This window comes from Lagopus leucura, unplaced genomic scaffold (genome assembly GCF_019238085.1).
Source record: "Lagopus leucura isolate 7727_CA_CO unplaced genomic scaffold, USGS_WTPT01 Super-Scaffold_100012, whole genome shotgun sequence".
NCBI classification, from domain to species: Eukaryota; Metazoa; Chordata; class Aves; order Galliformes; family Phasianidae; genus Lagopus; species Lagopus leucura.
Genome location: NW_024962267.1, coordinates 7493828 through 7514839, shown reverse-complemented (window position 1 = coordinate 7514839; position 21012 = coordinate 7493828). Strand labels below are relative to the sequence as shown.

Below are 21012 nucleotides of genomic sequence, written 5' to 3'. Positions count from 1 at the left end.
CCAGTAGTGTGTTTCCACTCAGACCACATCCAGCCACAGGTTGTTTTGCGTTTTGTATATGTACCAAGATAATCTCTTTTGGAAGCAAACAAAACAGCACTTGAGTTTCTCTCAGAACCTGAGGCTCCGCAGAATACATCAGAGCTACTCAGAGCAGCTCAGCCTTTGCAGCCATTTTTACCCAGCCAGGATGGCAAGGTTACACTGATCTGATGGACTGTGGAGCAGAGCAGAAGGGACGCCCCAGTTGTGCACCCTCTGCCACAGAACCACTGAGCTGCTGCCTTGGCCTTTCCCCCATAGGAAGCTGCATGGAGGGAACCTCCACACCTTGGTGCAAGCCCACTCATCTGTTTCCATGGAGGACAGCCGAAGACCAGGACTAGAAGCTGGGAATGAGGAAGCATCACCCTGCTGATAATTTTCTCTTCTAGTCTGCCCTTGAAAATATCAAAACTTGGTGGAGCAACAGATCTGATGATTATTCAGAAGGCACCACACACAGTTCATTGCTACCAGCCTGCTACCCTCCTGAATTAGCTGCAGGACATCACAAATACTGTAAAGCCACCATCAGTATATTCTTCATAAAAGAAGCTTGAGTAATTTTTTAAAAAATCTCAGACAAAATAATGCAGCAAATGAAATGAGAAAATATGCTTTACAAAATTAAGGGCTCTTACTTAACACATAGAAGCTGCATTGATTTTTTTTTTTTTTTTTTTTTAATAAAGTAGATAAATTGACAGAATAAAGTTAACCGGCTATATCTGCTTCCCAAGCAAATATTCATTGCATACTTCATTGAGGGATCTATACCTGATCAACTTAAGACAGAGGATTTATAACAGTGCTCCATCCAAGCTAGTCAGCTGAAGAGATTTAATTTACAAGTGTGACTTCAGATGGTGAATTTGAGAAGATGTGAGGTTAAACTCTAGGAGCCTATGGGGTGACACCAGATCCTTTAAACCTAACACTACTGAACCCTGGCTCTCAGGTTTCATGTTGATGAAGAATGGCTTTTCCAGCACGGTGCTGTGAACATTCAGATGGATGCAGCAGCATTAACACCAGCAAGTAGTCTGTGAGACTCCCAGCATGGTGGTTACAGAAATGAGAATTCTGTATTTGCTACAGTTCACGTTATGAAAGTGCATTAAAGCTGCCCATATGGAACCAGCTGCAGGGTGAGAAACTAGGACAAGAAATTTGCAATCTGCACGATGCTAGCAGCATGCTGCTCTCTAAATGCTGCACTCACTAGATACGCTTTGACTGTCAACAGCACTCTTCTAAAACACAGTGCTCCAAATATGGTGATAGAACTTCATAGTGCTGAGGCTGTGATAATTACAAAGAAAAAGGATGAAGGAAAATGTAAGTTAACTGGATTTCATGTTGACTCCACATCATGCTTTATTATGAGAAACAATTTGGGTCTGTAGGGCCCATATCCAGGATGTTACTGTGTGAAGCCTGGAGAGCACAAATCCCATACTAGTTATATTTTAAAGAAAGGAATGGAAATATGTCCCTTTGTTGTTGCTCAGATTATTTTCCTGCTTTGCTATTTTTAACATTTTGAAGAAAATGTATCCATTATCTTTTTTCTTAATCTTCTCAGGTTTGGAGATTCTCCTCTATATTACTAGTTACAATTCACAGCAAATGAAATGAACATTAATGAAATGAACATTAATTAAAAGGCATACTTTTGTGGCTTCCAGTACTGTGACCATTAGAAATTAACGTTAAAGATGGACAGCAATTTCCATTTACCTTATTTCTCAGCGCCTAATTTCCATGGCTTCAAGTAATCCAGAGGATTACTTGTGTTCAGCATTCATATCATCAGTGCCAGAGCCTGAGAACTTATACTTACAGCATCTGAACAATACACCCTCTAAGCACAGAAAGTGTACTCTTTTCATTAGCAACAGCCTCAAGTGTAGCAATGATTTTTTGATGGTAGCATTTTGCTGTGGTAGGACACAAGTGGGTTGTCTATGGCATTACATCAAATTCACATTGAAAATGCTTTTTGATAAAGTACTCAATATTACAAGATTTCTGGGTTATGTACAATTTCTTACAAAGAAAAGGCTTCAGTCTATTGTGTTATTTATATAGCTATAACTGTTATTATTTTATCTGCCACTGAATTATCTGTTATATCTGCCAGCTGAAAAAGGTTATTTACTGCTTCTAGCAGATCCATAGAGACTCTTTGTAACTTAAGCTATATGGAACCGAGTTCACTGTACAAACCTTTGCTTCTGTCATTTCCTTAAAAGAGTATCATGCCCTTAAGACTGAAGTCTAGAAATTACTGCTAAAAAAGTGCCTATTTTTAACTTAGGGATCCCCTGCTAATTTTGCTGATTGTGAAATAGGACTTGTGCCTGAGGCCATGGTTCGATGCAGCAGTAAATCCAACTTTAGAGCTCTTACAACCAGATCAAAAGCAGCATGGTTACTCAAAGGAAAGACTAATACACTGTAAACCAACTTTGCCAATCCAAAATGTCAATGGATCAGCTCTGTAACACCAGGCTTCATGCTTATTCAGGTATCAATTGTCCTCCTGCAGGCAGCATAAAAGGGCATAATAAATTTCAGATAGCATGGTCTGGGTTAGAAATGTAATCATGTGGTTATGCTTGGTTCAGGACAGATTGGAGAATCTCCACAAGGAGAATCTGACAGAGTATACACTGGCTATTAATTACCCTAATGAGAAAGGAGCCAAACTGATGATTTTTGAAGATTTTAGACAATGAAAACTTCCAGCACTAAACTTGCTATTAGTAGGAGAATACACAGTGCTGATACTAAAGAAAGCTGGCTAACAAACCACTTGATAATTCCATTACAGCTGTAATATGGTGATACCCCAAGTAATGCGTTTTGGAAGGCAGATAGTTTTTCTACTACCAAAAGCCCCATTAAATTAGTTTATTGCTACAATAGCTCAATATTAACTTCCTATTTGTATTCCTGATGGTTCCTAGGACCTTTCTTGATGCTCTTAGAAATCTACTCAGGTTCTCTCCATTTTCCAGAACAAACATAGTCACTTTTACAAGTCAAGTTCCGTAATTTTTGTTTAAAAAAATAACTATCCTCAGAATGTAATTTGATAAACTACAACATAAATACTGGATTTAAACCAAGTAACAAAACGTATCGGATTGTTTCTGTCAGTGCTCTTGAGAGAGGAGTTGTAAATAACCATCTACTATTCAGGCAGTATATAGAAAGTTTATCAAATACGAGTTGTTTTTGAAAAACAGAAATCACAGGGCTTACTGGCATGAAGAAAATTCATGCTGAATATTAGGTTTATTTTAAATACCTTGAAGTCTGTACAGAACTCTTTCATACAAATGCACCACAGCTCTTATCTATGCTCTCTATCAAACACAGAGGACAGTCAGCAAAGGAAATATTCTCTGCTATTTCAACATATGTTGAAGACATACATGCTTCCAAATGTAATTCTATTATTCCTTTTAAATATTTCCTTCATTCATTTGTACATCAAAGACTGCACAGTTTAATGAAACATATGTTCATAACAAACTAGTCCTAATTTAGGATAAATTAAAAGCTCCCTGTCACCACAACTGAGACTGCAGTAGCACTAGTATGTTGCCCTCTTGTTATGGGTACAAACCTGTTTGTGCTAAGGTCTTTGCCAAAGAAATTTGTCTACAGGCATACAGTTCAGAATTTCCCTCCGCTCAAAGTTTCATGCTGATGAACCTGTATTTAGGAAACATGGCAAATTTTGCTTGTCTTTCATGACACGGGATGCTTCTCAACTAACAAAACAAAACTTATCCGGGATATGTGCGTATTTTTTCTTTAATGTGTTGCAGCCTCCATCTATAATGATGCTAGCAATCCATACTTATAGAAACACACAGTACCTGGGGAATGGTACACTCATCATTTCAGATGTCTGCCCATGATGGAATTGATTAATTCCATCATTCAATGCAAAAATTTTCAAGTCGAGAAGTTAAGTGACATTGAGACATCTAGTTCAGGATCACTACCAATATTTTCAGTGACACTTCTAATGTCATGAAAAAAAAATCCATTATTCCCACATTATTCCCAGCATCCTTTACACACTTCAGACTGCTGCTTCAGACTGATGAACAGTTAAAACAATCAATTTCACGGAAGGATCTAATTGATCTTAAAATACAACTAGCTTTAAATATGTAGTCAACTTACAAAGATTTATGCCCAGAAAATAACAACTGGAAGTTCTCAACAGACTAAGCCTGCAAGTCAATTAAAGCTGTCAAAATGAAGTCCCCTGCTTCCTACCCAAAATACCGTATTATTAAGCTATTAGAAATACTGATCAATATATTAAAATGCTTTCTTTTTAAGAAATATATATTTGGCCAAAAAATCCCAAGAATTCTACGTATAAACAGTGTTTTCCAATGGAGAAAGCACATTAGTTTATTAGAAAATCATCACAGTTCAACAATTCAAGTCTAAAGGCAAACTCGACGATTAAACTATTGAATGGTGTTAGTGTCATGGAAAAACTTTCTTCTAATATCACAAAGTGAGAAAATACCTTTTAGTGAACATGATTTATTAAAAATCAGCTTTCATCTTCATCAACAAAGTTATAGCTTGCCCACACACAAAGGGAAGAGAGGGCAAACTGCCTACATTGAAAAGCATTAATACCGAGTAAGAGGCATCCACTTAGGGATTTAATGACCTTTTAACACATTAATATTAGTTTTATGCTTTTAGATGTTTCTTACTGCCTTCCTGAATGCTGCTCGATAGTCATGCTCTTAAATAGCAAGCACTGAACATTCTCCCTCAAAAGAAGCCTGTATTGCCATCACTGAAGTCAGTTCACAGTGCAGTCTTTCTAACCATCCAGAACACACATGCTTCCAAATGTAATTCTATTATTCCTTTTAAATACTTCCTCCATTCATTTGTACATCAAAGACTGCACAGTTTAACGAAACAGAAAAAGTAATGCTGGTGCTCCCTGCGTAGGATAGCTAACTTGAAATTGCAGAAGTCTGGTGGAAACCTTTGTAACTAGGAAAAGGCTGTATTTCTCAAAAATAAAACTGACCCTTCCCAGTTCGTACACAAAGACATTTCCCATTTCCACCTATTCGTCAGTGTAACTCAATCTTTATAGCAGTAAAATCAGCATAAGTCATTAGTTTGGTAGTATTTTTTTTTTTGGTGGAAAGCTCAGTTTTACAGCACAACTCTCAATGGTTGATTAAAGCAAGCAGTTGTGTCTTCCACCTCTTCTAAATCCACATCCAACTCGGATACTTCAGCTGAGAAGCAAAATGTGGTGAACTGCACCCAAAGCTTGACCTTCTCCACATCCCTCAGGAACAGCAGTGTCACAGTTCTGCAGTGCTGCCAAAAGTCCTACACTGAATCCTACCAATCCACATCTAGCGTATAGTCTCTGTCCTGAGACAGAATGGAGTTTTCCTTTCCAGATCTCAGTCACTACACAATTATTTAGTTTCTCAACTGAGGAAAATGGAAGATTAAACAGCACTACAATATCACGATACATCCTTCTGCTTCTTCTTGATGCTTGCTCACCTGCTGGTACTGTCAAAGGACTGACTTAGCAGGCCCTCCCCAGACCCTCCTGATGCGTGGACTGTCATTCTGGAGATGGAAACCCACAGAGGGGATCCCAAACTTCCTGCAACTGCTACAGGAAAAGGAAGTTTTCCTCACCTGACCCAGAAAAACACAGCCATACAAATGTCTCCTGTGGCACATAACATAAAATATACTTGAAATCAAATCTAATTATGTCCAGAAGTTGCAATTCCGCTGCTACAGGCAACTAACTGGATGGGAAAAAGAGCAGGAAAGGTGATGACAGAAGTGCTGAAGCCTGGCAAACACACCTGTAATATGTTTACATACTGGTTTAATCATAAAAATAACTTTGTTGTTTACTTTACATGTGCTGCTTGGATGGATATGGTTTACAAAGTCTCTCAAATGATTTTAAGCATCTAACAGAGCCCACGTCCACATGGTCAGCTCCCAGCTCCACTGCCCATTTCATTTCAAAGACACCAGTATGACTGACTCCTGAAAGTTCTCCAAAACCAGCATGCAGACCTTGCTACCAAGAAGAGTGAAAAGTTCTATTTCAAACAACAGCAAGAATTATGTTTCTGTTTGTAGTTCAGACTTCCGAAATGAGCAAGGCAGGAGCCTGGAGCTGGAGCTGGAGAGGGCTGTAACTGCACTGAGAAGTGGGAGCTGGCAGAGGCTAAATGAGCACCTTTAAGCACGTTGCTGAGACTCACAGCTTCCAGACTACCTCCCTGTTTCCTGAAGTCTATTACCATCAAAAGCAGATGCAGAATCGTCATGTCAAGTCAGATTCTGTGCTTCATGAAGTCTAGACTGAGGGCAGCTTCTTAGCTTTTAAACTCTCATTTTTTGGGAGGCTAATGTTCTCTACTAGAAGAAATGCCCTCAAATCTGAGGCGAGACACTGAACAAGAGCCTAAAGCAGAAGATACAGATACTCTGCTCTTAGAAGTGTCCTTTGTCACTTCGATATCTTTTTTTAAAATGTTCTTCCTTTCAAAAAACACAAAATGGAACATTTGTATGCTGTCAAAGCATCAATACATTTTGAAGCAAACTTTGTGCTTAATGTGGGCAGATCAGCAGTGCTTGAAAAGCAAGTACTCTGTTTCTCCATTAAAGACAAATAGCATGTGTGTCAGGCAGGCTCCTCAGCAGTCAGGCTGCTCTTATGGTCAATGCTGTAGGGATACAGTCTCTGAAAGATCTTCATAAGTGCAGAGAAATAGAGCTGCTATCACTTCCACTTACTCAGCATACTCCTGTAGGCAACACAAGCTTTAGCTCATGTCAAAGAGGATGGCTCCTTGTAGGACATGGCTGTGATTGCTTCATGACTAGCTACTTTGTTTCACTGTTTCACTAAATTTTCAGTATTAAGAATTAATTACTTATGGTTCACATTCTTTCACAACTTTCACAGCCCTATACTCTCTCTTTTTACACAAGCAGAGGCACAACATCCGCCCTTTGCCTACTTCCCATTCTGTTCCTTGTCTGTTTGGCACACAGAACTCAGAGTGTCCAAAGCTGGGTGCAGGTGATCAGGCAGGTGATCTCCAGGTGCTAGAACACGAGCCCAAAGCCATACCTGTCACCAGCCAGCCAGAGCAACTGAGGGAGTTTCAGACTCAAAGCAGTTGAAAAAAGGAACTTGCTTTGTATATAACAGAATGAAAGACAACTAGACTACTGAAACAGCACTTAGTATAGACAGAAGTGTAATGTGTAATAAAAGCATTTAAAACCCATGTGAATAGCAGTTTAAACTCAAAAAGCATAGCAATTCAATGAGACAGAGATAGCACCATGATATACAGAAATCAATTTCTGATAAGAAAGCTTATTTACTCTACTGAAAGGATACTACATCAACGTACGAAAATAATAATCAGACCAGAAAAAAAACTGAATAACCATCTAAGTGAAACACATCTCACTCAGTAAAATCTGTTTATTGAAAAAAAATAAATAGCTTTATTCCAAGTGTAGCCATTCCCCCCCAACAGTGTTAATTTAATGAGTTGCGTCTCCCGATGAGCGTTTACACATCTCCTCTAAGGCATCTGACAGCCACAAGGATGAGCTGAGAAATCAGTAACCCACTCAGAGCTTTGCCAGAGAGCTTGAATCACTGGTACACACAGTCAAAGGTATGTAAAAGGATGGAATGAAGTGGGACCCAAATCTTTTTGATCAGAAGTGCCATTCGAAAGAAATGTAACTTCTCTCCTGGTGCCCAGATTCAGGCTGACCAAGGCAGCTGTTAAGATCACAGCAGCACTGAGATGTAGGAACTGAGGACTTGGGCAAGGCAAAAGCACATAAACAGCACCAAACTCTGTGTGGGAGAGCTAAACCCATCTTTTCCATGGATATGGTTCCAGCACCAGTTGTACTGCATTCAGGAATTGCAGCCACAGCCACACAGAGCACACGGTAGCTGTCAGCTCAACAATAAAGGCTCACACTGCCTACCTTTGTTTATTTGAGACCAAAACCACAATTTATTGGTAGAAGGAATAAAATTAACTACTATCCTTGCAAAATTAATTAGATCATAAACAAACATAATCTCTTCTAACATGTCCTAATACTATATATTGATATATGTTCATGTATTAATTTATAAGCCTACTTCTGAAGTATTTTCAGTCACTCACATAATTTAGTGAATATTATGTGCACATTTGCTTACATCTGCAATCCAGGAAAAATAACATTATTTCTGTCAACTCATCTCAATAAACCTCTTTTTTCCTGAAAATGCCTGATTTTAAGATTTAAAGTGCACCATTTCTAGGAAAATTATCTTCAGACAGATTTAGCAGATTCAGATCTGAGAGCATATAAATTTTTTAACGAGCAGTTAGCCTGCTGGAACTGATTCCTGATGTGTAGATGATTAAATGTTTACAAACAAACAAACAAGCAAATACATTATTTCGCATTTTTACTGCAGTTTTTACTGTAAGTCAAGATCAATATTCTGTTTTGCAGACAGGAAAATAGAGATGAAAGGGCAACGACTTGCTGAAAGTGATTGTGAGGAGCAGAGCACAGAAGCACAGTCTCCAGAGGCTCTGAGGGTAACATGCTGCAGGTCTCTGCGGTGCCCTTTCACTGCTTCAACATCCCTACTCCAGAATTTCAGAAACCACATAAACACAGCTTATCCTATAATCACGGTGTGGTAAGGTCCTCCCAAAAGATAATTTATAAAATGAATTCAAAACAGAAAATCTTCTTTCTTGTTTAAATCCTCCTTAGTGGATTTTAAAAACTAGTGCTGGTAAGTAACAGCAGTAGTAGTAATAGAAATAATAATGATGAGAAGCTCGAGCTGAACATCACCAATCCTTGGGGCCGGGCAGCGGCTGCAGGCTGCTCTGGGTCAGCCAGGCAGACTGGCTCAGTTGGGAAAATCTCCTTGATAACTTGCTTCCCTTCCCCACATACTAAGCCAAGTGCAGAGGGGGACAATCATAAAAAAGGAAAGATGGCGAGGTTTTTTTGTTGTTTTTTTTTCTTCATAGGAGGTAGTTTTCCGAAAGGTTACCCTGAGGCTTCAGTAGTGCTCTGATAATCCGTGAACACAAAGACCTGGCTTTGCAGGGTCACGTTTCATCTCCTTCCTGCTCCCCTCCCCTTCCAGCAGCAGCAGTAACTTTCACAGGGCAAAGCTCCATAGGAGCTGGAAACTAATTACCAGATGTCTTGTAAATCTTTCCAATCTGCACAACTTCATCCACTCCACAATGCTTAACATCAGCTCTTCTGGAACCTTTTCATCCTTATTTTTGTGTAACAAATTTTCAACAAGCTGGGAGTTCTTTGTTCTCTCCTAATAAAACCTAAAATGTTAACAGTTCAGCATGAAACTAATGAATTAAACACACTTTTATGGAGATCTGAGCAGTACAGGCCTATCCAGATTTATGTGAAAATTTATTCATTCTGGAAATAGAACTGGGCTGTTTCTTTAAAATAACTTCAGAACGACAAAAATAATACAAACAATGGTTGTAAATTATTTACATGGTTTGCCAAACATATGGTCACTAAAATGTTACAGTTACTGAGGATAACTTCAGTGCAAATCTTACAAGGGGCTGAAAAGAAAAATGGACCAAATCAGATGCTTTCTTTGATGTAATTGTGGTTGGTAGCCAAATAGTGACAAGGTGAAACCTTCCAAGGCCCAAGAACTGCTCCAGCTTACATCTAACACCATTTCATCCATTAAGACTGACACTGTACTGTGCACTGCTGTCTCCCTGGATGTGTCCTATGCCCACAGCTATGAGGAACTGGTGACATACGGCTTTTCATGAGCTCTATAGCAGGAATGTCCCCTTTAACATCAAAGTCACCTTATTTGAAACCTCTTTGGCCAAAAGAAGCAAAGCAACAACCTTCACCTAGGAAAAAAAACAAAACATCCAAACTGCTGGATTGCAAAGGCACTGGAAAGATTTTGTCATGACTAAAAGTGGAACTTCATTTTGCACAAATTCTATCCTTGTAGATGCTGCAGATCTGGCTATGTGAAAATAAATATCCCTTTCAATAATCACTATTACGTTTATTTAGATGCATTGGATAAAAAGGCTAACGCAGAGTGTACTTCTTGCAAAATGAAAATGGTCCATTCTAAATAGCATCTTTCCCCCCAGAATACTAACTAAAGTTGCAAAAATACAGAAGCATTCAGGAAATACCAACTTTTCAGGACTGTCACAATAGAAGGAACAGCTATACCCCAAGCCAAGCGACTCTTCACTCACCATCTTCATTTCAGCTGCTGTTTCTAGCAAACACTTGTACTTGCTATAAAACTCTTGCTAAAAAGAAAAGTATAAAGCATAGAGCTAGTGAAAGAAGAAACATACTGGAAATTCCCTGGCCCTTGGAAAAGGTGTGATAGTGAATGGGTTTTGTATAATTCTAAGCCTTTGCTTCTTTTTGTTGTTGTTTTTAATAACAAAGATTAAGATTGCATTTAGCTAAACAAATAATTTGTGTAATGAAAACCAAAACAAACACCAAAAAGAACAACCAAAAGAACTCGCATATTGGTTGAATTCATCTTTAAATGTTCACCATTCATCTGTAAGGGGGGCTTTGCTACCATAAACCACATGAACATGCAAAGCCCAGCAGTAGCTCAAGAACAGGACTGTGCAGCAGAAGTATTACAAGTAAGGAGTGCTTTGGTTATACTCAAGAAATCACACGGTTAAATGGCAAAACCTTTCTGAGGCTCTACAGCAGCTTCCTTTTCACTAAGTTCACCCCTTTCAACACTAAAACACACACAAAAAGAAACACAAACTCCACCTACAAGATAAATAAATAAATAAATAAAATCAACCAAGTGAGAGGAAACATGCAGAATGACAGAGGGTAAAGGAAAGAAATATGTGAAAGGAGAATGACATTATGCTTTTTCTTCCTTCCTTCCTTCCTTCTCCACCCTTTTGTAGGGAAAAGAGAAAGAACAAAAACTTTGACAATTAAGAAGTTAATAAATCTTGCTTCCAGGCACACTGAGAATTTCCATCTTAAACAAAGAAGGAGAAAAGCAGATCCCAAAATACAGCTACAGAACTGATTTTTTGACAGAAAGCCCACAGGGAAACATTTCTGCAATTACAGCTGCCCACTCACACCCATGTAATGTACTTGGACATGTTCCACCCTCGTGACAGCCCTGGTGTCTTCTTTCCCTGCTCCCTCCGCACTCTCTGCTGGTTCTTCTTTGCTGCTGGGCACCTTACCTCTGACTGCCTGCTCTGAGCAGTCCCTTCCTCACACCGTACACAGCACACAGCTCTGCACTGAAATATCCGTTACTTAAATGAAGGAACATCAGCCACTTGCCCTCTGTGAGTACAGAGCGGAGATTTTCTTTTCCCCTCTAAACTGTTCTCAAACTTCATTGCTCCATGTATTTCACTTCTTTTGCTGGATCTAAAACCAGACTGCCAGTGACGAGGCGCTGCTGACATCTGCCTTGCTGCTCAGCTGATGAAGTGCCCAAACAGAAAAAGCTCAATGAGTACATCAGCTCACCAACAATACACAATTCCAGGCAGCTTTTGAGACAGGCATAGTTTCTGCATAAATCAATGCTGTACATGAAACCAGTTATGATATGAAGCCAAGATTCACATCCAGCTCATCAGAGAAGTGACCAGTTGCTGCTAAGGAGAATCTTTGTATTTATTTCTCTTCAGAAGAACCATATGCTTAATTACTTTATTTTGACCTTTGCAGGAGGAGGGAAAATCTATTTTAAAACCTCATTTCCATTTTATCAAATATTTTCTTGGGAAGCCCAGGTACCCCTAAGACACCTGCAGCACAAACCCAGGTCTCTGGAAGCCATCACACTGCCCATCAGTGCCTAACGCTGCTCAGTGTGCAATACCCCTGCCCTGCTCAGCCTTCTGTCTGCAACCTCCAGTGTCCCTGAACAGATCTACTAGTACACACAAGTGAGACCAATGCCATTACTGATGGATAGTAAATTACCACCACCACAGAGTTAAAATCACACAGCACCACACACAACAGCTCTGCTAGTTTCAATATGATAACATGCAAAACTCACTGAGAGAAGACCTGAACCTTCTACTGCACATTCCTACCACATTACATTCCTCATGCCTTGAGAGGAAAGGAAGAAAGTGGTCTTATTCATTAGAAAGAATTCAGTGTAACAACAAGAAGAGTTCTCCCTTTTGTAGATGTAGAATCACATTTCTGAACTATAAAAATGTGATGACCTGGAGGCTTAACATGGGTACACCATATGTGAGCCAAAAACATAATGCAGCAGCAATGTTTTTATTCCAGACTAAAAGCAATAAACATATTTTAGGAAGGGAAGTATTGCAAAATCTGGCACTACTCTGTTGCTGAGAATCAATGCTGAAGTGATGAGACTAGTATATCCTATATGACTTTTTTCCATACACTTCACTTGTATTTAGTGGAATAGTTGCTGTTTTCAGTTCTTAAGAGCCAACTCTAAGTCTTGTCTGTCCAAAACCAACAGTTATTTACATCATCTTTTTCCAAGCCCATTAGCTATCCATTTTATCCTGACTGCTATAAAAACTTAAGAGTTCTTCAAGTATTAACAAATTTCAGACTATGGCGCTTTTATGAGTGGTTTGGTGAAAAGCTGCTTCTCCTAACATGCTCCAGAGCAGCCAGTCTAGAACACTTGAAGGTGTCTCTGAAACACTTCAGAGCAGAATGTTTCCTATTAAGGCTCAGCCCCAGAGAGCCCTCCAGCATCCAGCACAACCTCATTAACTACTGGCTCACCTGGCTTATGAAAGTAGCAGCAGCCCACTCTTAGCAACAGGCACTGCACCACTGATGTTGTAAAGATGGTGATTTATTATCTGTAGTGTAGTGCACCATGAGGATATATCTTGATGATAGCTCCTAGCGTTTTTCTTTCTTTTTTCTAAAGTATTATATACTTTATATATTACTCTGCAGACTGGCATTTCTGTGCTATGTGGATCAGCTCAGTGGGTAAGCCAAAACTTCCTACAAACAAGAATTCCATTGCTCACTTCAAAATCAAAAACACGGTCATAAAATCAGTTATACTGTAGCTACAAATTCTGACCTGCAGTCTGATGAAGAGATAATTTTGTTGAGTGCAGAAAAGAGAGAATTTGCCATGCTATGAAGAGTGGGTGCCACGGAGATGCACCACAGGAACTCAAGCACGCTCCTCAGGCTGCTGGCATGGAGCAGAGAAGAGACATCCCTCAAATACTTGGACCTTAAAAATCTCTAATACTCTAAAGATCAAGTACTACCTCAAAGCCACCTAAAGCCAGGAGGCAGTTTTGTTGCCTCTCAGTAAAGCACAGCCTAATAAGCAGGGTTAGAGGTTGCCTGCTTCAGTTTCTGAATGGCCTCCAGGCATAGCTCATCACCAAGTCCAGTCAGAAGGCAAAGCAGGTACTGATAAGAGTTGCATCCAAAAAAAGGTACCCTCAGTGTGCCAAGCACAAACTAAATATAATTGTCTGTTTGACAGCAGAAAGCAACTATAAGAAAATATAATCCCAAATTTCAAATACAGATGCTGTCCAACTTTATCTACTCAGTGTTTGATTAATTTTGACAAGTCAGGTCCAAAAAAGTAATGTACTTCTATGGACTGTACATTTCTAGTCTCCTCACAGTAGAAGTTTTCAAGCTTTTCTGCACTTTCCCACTCCATTCTCATCCCTTTCAACCTCCTTCAGCAATGAAAGGTGAGCATCTCCTCCTAAAACCTCACCTGTTGGAGACTGCCCTGCACTGCTTCTACCTCTCTCCCTCCACCTGGACCAGCTGAAAACGTCCCCTCCAGTTTCCAATGTCTTCTTCCTCTGCTCTTGAACATGTCGCTACTTCTCCCTCAAACAATTACTCCTCTTGCACAGAAGACAATCTTACAATGAAGGCAGAATTCATTTTCCTTGAAAATGCAACAGATTAGAGGAAGAAAATACCTGTTTTAATGACAAATGACAGTTATCTGCTCCATATCTCATGAAAATATTCATCAAATAGAGCAAGATTAATGGCTAACTAGCTTTCTTCAACACTTTAATTACTCTCTTTAGACTGGAGAAGTTTTATCTATCAAACTTTTCTGCTCAGCATACTGTGATAATCACATAACAACCAAAAAAACAGAATATATTTTCTCACTGGATTTTGAGTATTTTGAAGGCAAAGTTCTTTGTGCACAGTACAACACTTCTTAATTAGTTTATGTATGTTGTGTAATAATATAGCTATAATCTATCCTGTTTTTGCTATAAGCAAAGTCTGAAGACAATGATAGACTGCCTCTATCTATTTACATCTTAATCTCAAACAAGCATACCAGTGCAAATCTGTTATCATTAACTGAAATACTTTGATCTGGCACTGAGCTTGTATGTCTGCTGTCAGCATTTATTTCACCTTAGAGATCTTTCTTTATAATTCAGAAATTATACAATAGTGAAGAACAGAAACCAGAAGTAATAACGATAAAGACATATTAGAAAAGTTTGATTAAATATTCATAAGCTAGGAAATACTAAATCTGAAGTTATGTGTCACAACCTTAATTCCAATCTTTCCCACGTGTTCCTAATATTATCTACATGGCTATATATTTTTATCTTAAATACATCTACACAATTTCAGAGATGTCACTTTTTAATAAGACAGGTATTTTGTACCTATAACCTACAGAACAGACTGTCCTTACTCAATGTCCTGCCAGTCAGAAATACCCAAATTTTAGCAATGACCTTGGCTCCTAGGCTGATCTGCGTTCACTGTTAACATAACCTACAAAATGACCACTGGGAACACGGTTCCACTGCTTCAGGAAATAATGCATGATATGATTATTAATCTCATTTGTTAGCCACAAGCAAGCCCCATGCCACTTACGTTGTTAGCTGTGTGCCACAAGTCACAAGTCACGAGCCAATGCAGTAACATTAACTTGCCCATGTAAACTGCATAAACAGGAACACTTTTATGGAGTATTTTTTTTCCTATGACAGTTGAGGCATCTTGACTTTAATCACACTATTCAAGAGGGACAGTGGGACAGTTTTGCCACATAGAACCACAAGTGTTTAGGAGACTGTTCTCATGGATAGTTATCATGTAGTCAGAGGAATAAGCAGCTCCTTGCTTAGCTGCAATGAGTTGATGACACACATAATTCAGATCTCTATCAGCTTGACAGTGTCTGTGCTTTGCCCTACTCTGCAACTCTGAGGAGCTTTCAAACACCTCCTTCAGACTTCAACAGGTCCAGCGTGCACTGTGAAGATGCAACCAAAAACTCAACAACCAACCAGGAAGGCCCAAGCCCCTACAAATGAAAACCTCACATTCTATAGGCTTTCTTTATAACATGCTGAGAAATGTGAAAAAAAATCGTACTGATGCAGGGAGTCATTTGTTTATAACAAAAACTAAACTTGACTTTGTCAGCAAACTCAGTGCTGGAAAAGTAATTAGAATCCACTGAAGGTGCATGCAAAGGGTTAGAAAGAAAGAGAAATCTGGCTGTAAAAGGGCTCTGGCCGCTGCCTCATCTTCTGCAACAAAAGGGCCGACAGTGTGTCCTACACTGGAAGCGTTACTGATTTTAGATTGGAAATGCCTTTTTGAAAGAGAACACAGCTATCTTTGTTATGGCAGAAATCCTCAAACACAGCAACAAGCGAACACAGTCTGCAGTAACAACCTCAAGAAACAACCTCTTTTGACTTCTTTTCTGTACACTGATGCTATGTTAACTTCTGAAGGCTACTTGCGACTATTGAGATTTCAACAAAATCACTCCACTGTTGAAAAACAATCTGAAACATGCTATCATACAGGGATTTGTTCAGTGCAGCCAAGGATACACTTGGCACTTCACACTTTTCTTTCATTTCACTGGGGCTCTTCCAGAACAAACACACATTCACAAAAATTTAAATAATCTGGAGCAGCTGGATGCAATCTTGATTCCCACTTAGGAGGGCAGTGTTCAAAAGCACATCCAAAAATGATTGAAAAGCAATGTGTTCAGGTCCAAACCCAAAAGGGGAATTCACATTACTGCCGCTGAGCTGTCAGCAGTGGCTTGTGCAGGAGAGGAGAGGAGAGGAGTGGAGCAGAGAAGAGAGGAGCACTGTTCTGTGGTTACAGACAGTCAGACAGTGGCTCCACTCTATTATCTGGGAAATGTGACAAGTGTCAGCAGCAAGGGGTCAACTAACATGAGCCTTAACGTGATAAATGAGATCACTGTAAAACAGTATTACCTTCTGTTCTTAAAGAGATATAGTTTATGTTCTGAAATAACTTCAGAAATATCCTGCAGCAAATGCATTACAGGAAGGTTTTCTATTCTCCCCTTCTCTGAAGATTGACTTTGACTTTACACACCGCAATAAAGCCCGATGGAAAAACACCTAACACATAACCCACAGTAATTCTGTAGAAGACTTTATCTGCATTCCAGCACAGGGAACTCACAAACTGTGTACAACAGTTCAACTTCTGCAAGAGGAAACCTCTGCTGCTGTCCTCACCCACTTCAGCACTGTCCTGCTCCCAGCAGTTCAGGGCAGCAGGTGCCGGAGAGCAGCTTCAGCTCTTGAGCTGGTGACAGCTTTCTGTTACTGGATAGATGCTCCACTTCAAATTTAATGGCAGAAGTGGAAAAATATAAAAACAGGGATTTAACCTGCAACTTTTCACTGGACATATGCAGGTTAGCAATCTCTTATACTGGGCAGTACACTTGGCTGATATAGGAAATATTAAGCTAGCATTTGTGATGCAAAGCACTGCTAACATACACAAGTGCAAGTCTCCCTGACTGAACTCTGTTCTCAGCACAGTCTGAGGCTGGACTTCTGTTACTGATCTTAGTGGAGGTGCTTTCTACCAACACACCACTGTATTACAGACATTGGGAATCTAACTTACTTATCTTAAAACTCAGAAAAGGCAGCAACTTGTGTTTTGATCTAAAACCACATACATAAAAATGTTTTAATGTATAGCTAATGAAGTAACATTAATAATTAATATTTAACAATTAGCAGTAATTAACATTAATAATGTACAGCTAAAAAAATTACTATACCTAATGAATTAATGAACACTATAAAAAGAAGCAACAAATCTGAACATGAAACAGACCTCCAATAGTTTCAGTAAGAATTGATTTCTAGTTTCTTTGGATTTACTTTTTTTTTTTTTGAGAGAAAAATCTCTCTCCCTGAATCTCAACCATCTGTTATTGTAAGTCACAAAATCTCTTCATGTTAATTAATCATTCTTTTGAGCAAGGGGAAAAAACACAGTCTTATTTGAGTCTTGTAAACAGGTTGCATCCACATATGCAGCCACTGTGTTACATACACACGACAGTCTCTGCAGCACTCACACACGTTTCTCTACCAGTTAAATAATGTTTCCTGAAATAAACATAACTTTTCAGTTATCACAAGCTATAAAACAATTTAAGAGCCCTGAAAGAATCTTTTCATTAGTCTGAGGTGCTTAAGCGTTCCAATAGTGAAGCATCCTACATAAACCTTATGAAATGAGAGAAGTATAAATCCAACTCTTCCATTTCCTTAATGAGAATGCCTAATAAAAATGTAAACTAATTCTCATGGCTGCCACTACCTTGTCTACTGAATGAAATCTTTTTCACCCTTATATATTCATCTACCTTTAAAGCTGCAATATCAGTATGCCTGAGATTACACATCCAACCTAAGAAACTGAAACTAGTTCCTTAACATCCCTCATCTCACTTTGTTTTGGTTTTTTTTTGTCTTGTCTGAGACCATACAGGACCACCTGCCCTGCCAGCAAACATAGCCTACACAAGTCCCTACTTCACCATCAACACAGCAACCACAAGCTCTTGGCTTGGCACTATTTGTTTATAAACATGTAAATATATGCTTTCAAACTCAAACTCAAAAAAAAAAAAAAGTATTGAATAGGCTTAAGCCTATTATTTTTAAGCCTATTTTAAGCCTCTTTCTTTCTGTAAATGCCTTCTTGTCCTTCTATATCTGCATACAGAGGGCTCTTCTCACAGGTTGCTGTGGCCATCTGGGCAGCAGCTTGTGCTCCCTCCTGCTCTGCTTGCACAGTCCTCTCTCAGCCCTCCCCATACATCCCTGGGCTCTCTTGTGGGTAGAGAGATTTTCAGGCATGAAAAATCTAATTGTCCAGCAGCAAGAGGAGGAGAGGGAAAATTTCAGTCATTGTTATGCTCAGCCTGCCAAAAATGCCAGAAAAACCTCTAAACAATGTGAAAAACCATCCAAAAAAGTCATTCCAAGAAAAGCCCTGGCTGCCTGCAGCTAAAAGCCAGGGGTTATAAAAGGGATCCCAGAAAGACTGGGATGCTGCAGAAAAGTTGTCTGGAGAGCGAGGCAGGGAAGGAACCAGAGCAAGGGAGGCTCTGGCAGTGACAGTCAGACACAAGTCCCTCCTGTCCACACCAGACCTTTGCTGCCAGCAGTGGGATCACGAGATGCTCTCCAAGGCCAACAGGCACCAGATGGAAGCTGCCAGAGAGAATGCGTAGAAGTTTGGAGACAACAGCCAGAGTGAAGCTCCCTGTGCCCACTGCAGAAAGCTGCCTGCCCTGCCCTTCTGCTGGAGACTACAGCTCTCGGGGTACACCTGGCAGGTGAAACAGGGTGCTTGGGCCCCAGCAAGCTCAGGACACTCCCAGGAGATGCAGCTGGACAAACGTGTCTTTTGGGCACTGAGTGCCTTCCCTCGTACTGCCCCACATTTGCCAAATCACAGCCTTGGAGTCAATTGGCGAGCACTCACACTGGTGTCTGTTCTTACACACTCACTGCTAAGGAGAAGTAGTTGCCCTGCAAACAGCAACCCTACTTCTCTCACCGCTCAATGCCAGCCTCGGCCAGGGAGCAGAGACACTTAGGAGTGGAAAACCTGCAAATGGCCCGATGGAGAGAAAGTGGAAAATGACCACCACCACTCATTTGTGGGTTTGGACTTTCTGATGAATAACAGATAGAATAAAGGAACTGGATGTGTTTAGAACATGTAATATAAGCAGGCCGGGTGGCACACTGATGCTTTCCAGCCTCTAAAGAGAAGATAACAGCTGTCTCTCTGCTTCAGCTGGAGTATCCCCAGTTGATTCATGAAGCATCTCAAAAAACAGCACAGAGCTTCACCCCCAGAAGTGGGGGGACGCACATGGACGAGCCTCTCTTGCAAGCCTCGTTTAACAGCTTTACACAAAAAATGTCCCATTGAACTGCTGCCTCCTCAAAAATCCTGCTTTCTGCCAGCAAGCTCCAGTCTGATCTTTTGCTTTTTCTATTGCTTTGCTTTCATGCAAAAGGATCGTTTTTCTTTCCAATTCATACTGCAGTTTTCCTGGGGCACTGAAAGAAAAAAGGCAGGGGAAGAGCATCTCCTGAGAAATACATTGTGCCAATCTCCTGTCTCCTTCTCCACAAAAGCACTAACAGAAGTGGATAGAGCTGCTTTCCCACCACATGCTGACCTGTCTTGGCTGTGCCGCTCTCTCTGGATCTCTTGAGATTCAGTGACACTTCTGCATTGCAGCCCTCTAGATGAAGTGATGTTTGTTGGCTTTTCATTACAGTATTTGCTCCTCTGTGAAATTCTACCTTCTGATGGTTCCTGCAGCTCAATGGTCCTGCAGCAGCGGGGGCTGCCAGCCGCGCTCAGCCTCCTGCTCTTCTAACTGCTGGGAGCCAGAGACTGATGCTTCAGGCAGCAGATCCCAAGGGAAGCAGAGCAGAACTCCACACTGCTCTGCCATGCCACAAACCTTGTCTGAGCTTTGTAAATATGCCCAGTATTTCATGCAAGACCTCACAGTTTGCTGTAGTTCTGTCCTTGAGAGCTGAAGCAATTCTCAGCTACTGGGCTCTGGCACTTAACGTGGCTTTTTTTCCACATGCACAGCACAGATAATAAGTGTTATTTCAGCTATTTTTATCTGAAACAACAAAAGTGGGATGAAATCAACAGCAATTTCATAAAAATGTGTTATGGATGCTGAGGACAAGCCTGACTCAAGCAAAGCAGAGAAATTCCCGTGCTAGGCACCAGGTAAGATGTTGGATACATTTTAGATGAGCTCCTGGAATGGTGACATTACTCCATGAAGCTTGGTTCTGCATAGAGGAAGATGACTTCTGCAAGGATGTCAGCCACTTGTACAACCAATCCACACTTTCTTCTCACAACCAGTATAAAGCACAGGGGGCAAAACAGATAATCTAAGTCTCACTATGAATATGCAGCCATCTCCTATTCAAACCAGAGCTGCCAAAGAATAAAACAAATGAGGAGAATCAGCAGTGGCAGTTGCTATGGGCTTGAGCTACTCTTGCAATAGAGGACAGACAGCTCAGACAGACACTGACTCCAGACCTGACATCTTATTTCACCACCCATCCATGCAGACTGCAACCCCAAAGCCTTTGCAGCAACTGTTCCTCACCAGTTTAGGTTGCTGCTTGTTTATGTGCACAGCTAATAGATGCAACAGATGCAAATCAGACAGCCCAGAGGCAGAAAGTCTGAGATCTATGAGTGCGGTGCGTCCTCTGGCTTACATGTGCATTTCTGCCAAATGTGCAAATTGCATCCACGTCACACTTTCTTCACCTTAGATAGAAACCACTGAAACTGTATGGAACCACTACATTGTATGGAAGGTATGCTTGACTGACAAAGATGTTTAAGACCCTCTGCAAAAGGTTAATACTATGTCTGTAAGCAGGACAACAGCCT

At 40.3% G+C, this 21012-nt stretch overlaps 1 protein-coding gene across 2 annotated transcripts in view; it reads right to left on the bottom strand.

Annotated features, from left to right (window-relative positions):
* Window positions 1–21012, bottom strand: part of UBE2E3 (ubiquitin conjugating enzyme E2 E3) — a 56409-nt gene that overhangs the window by 9357 nt on the left and 26040 nt on the right. The window lies entirely within an intron of this gene.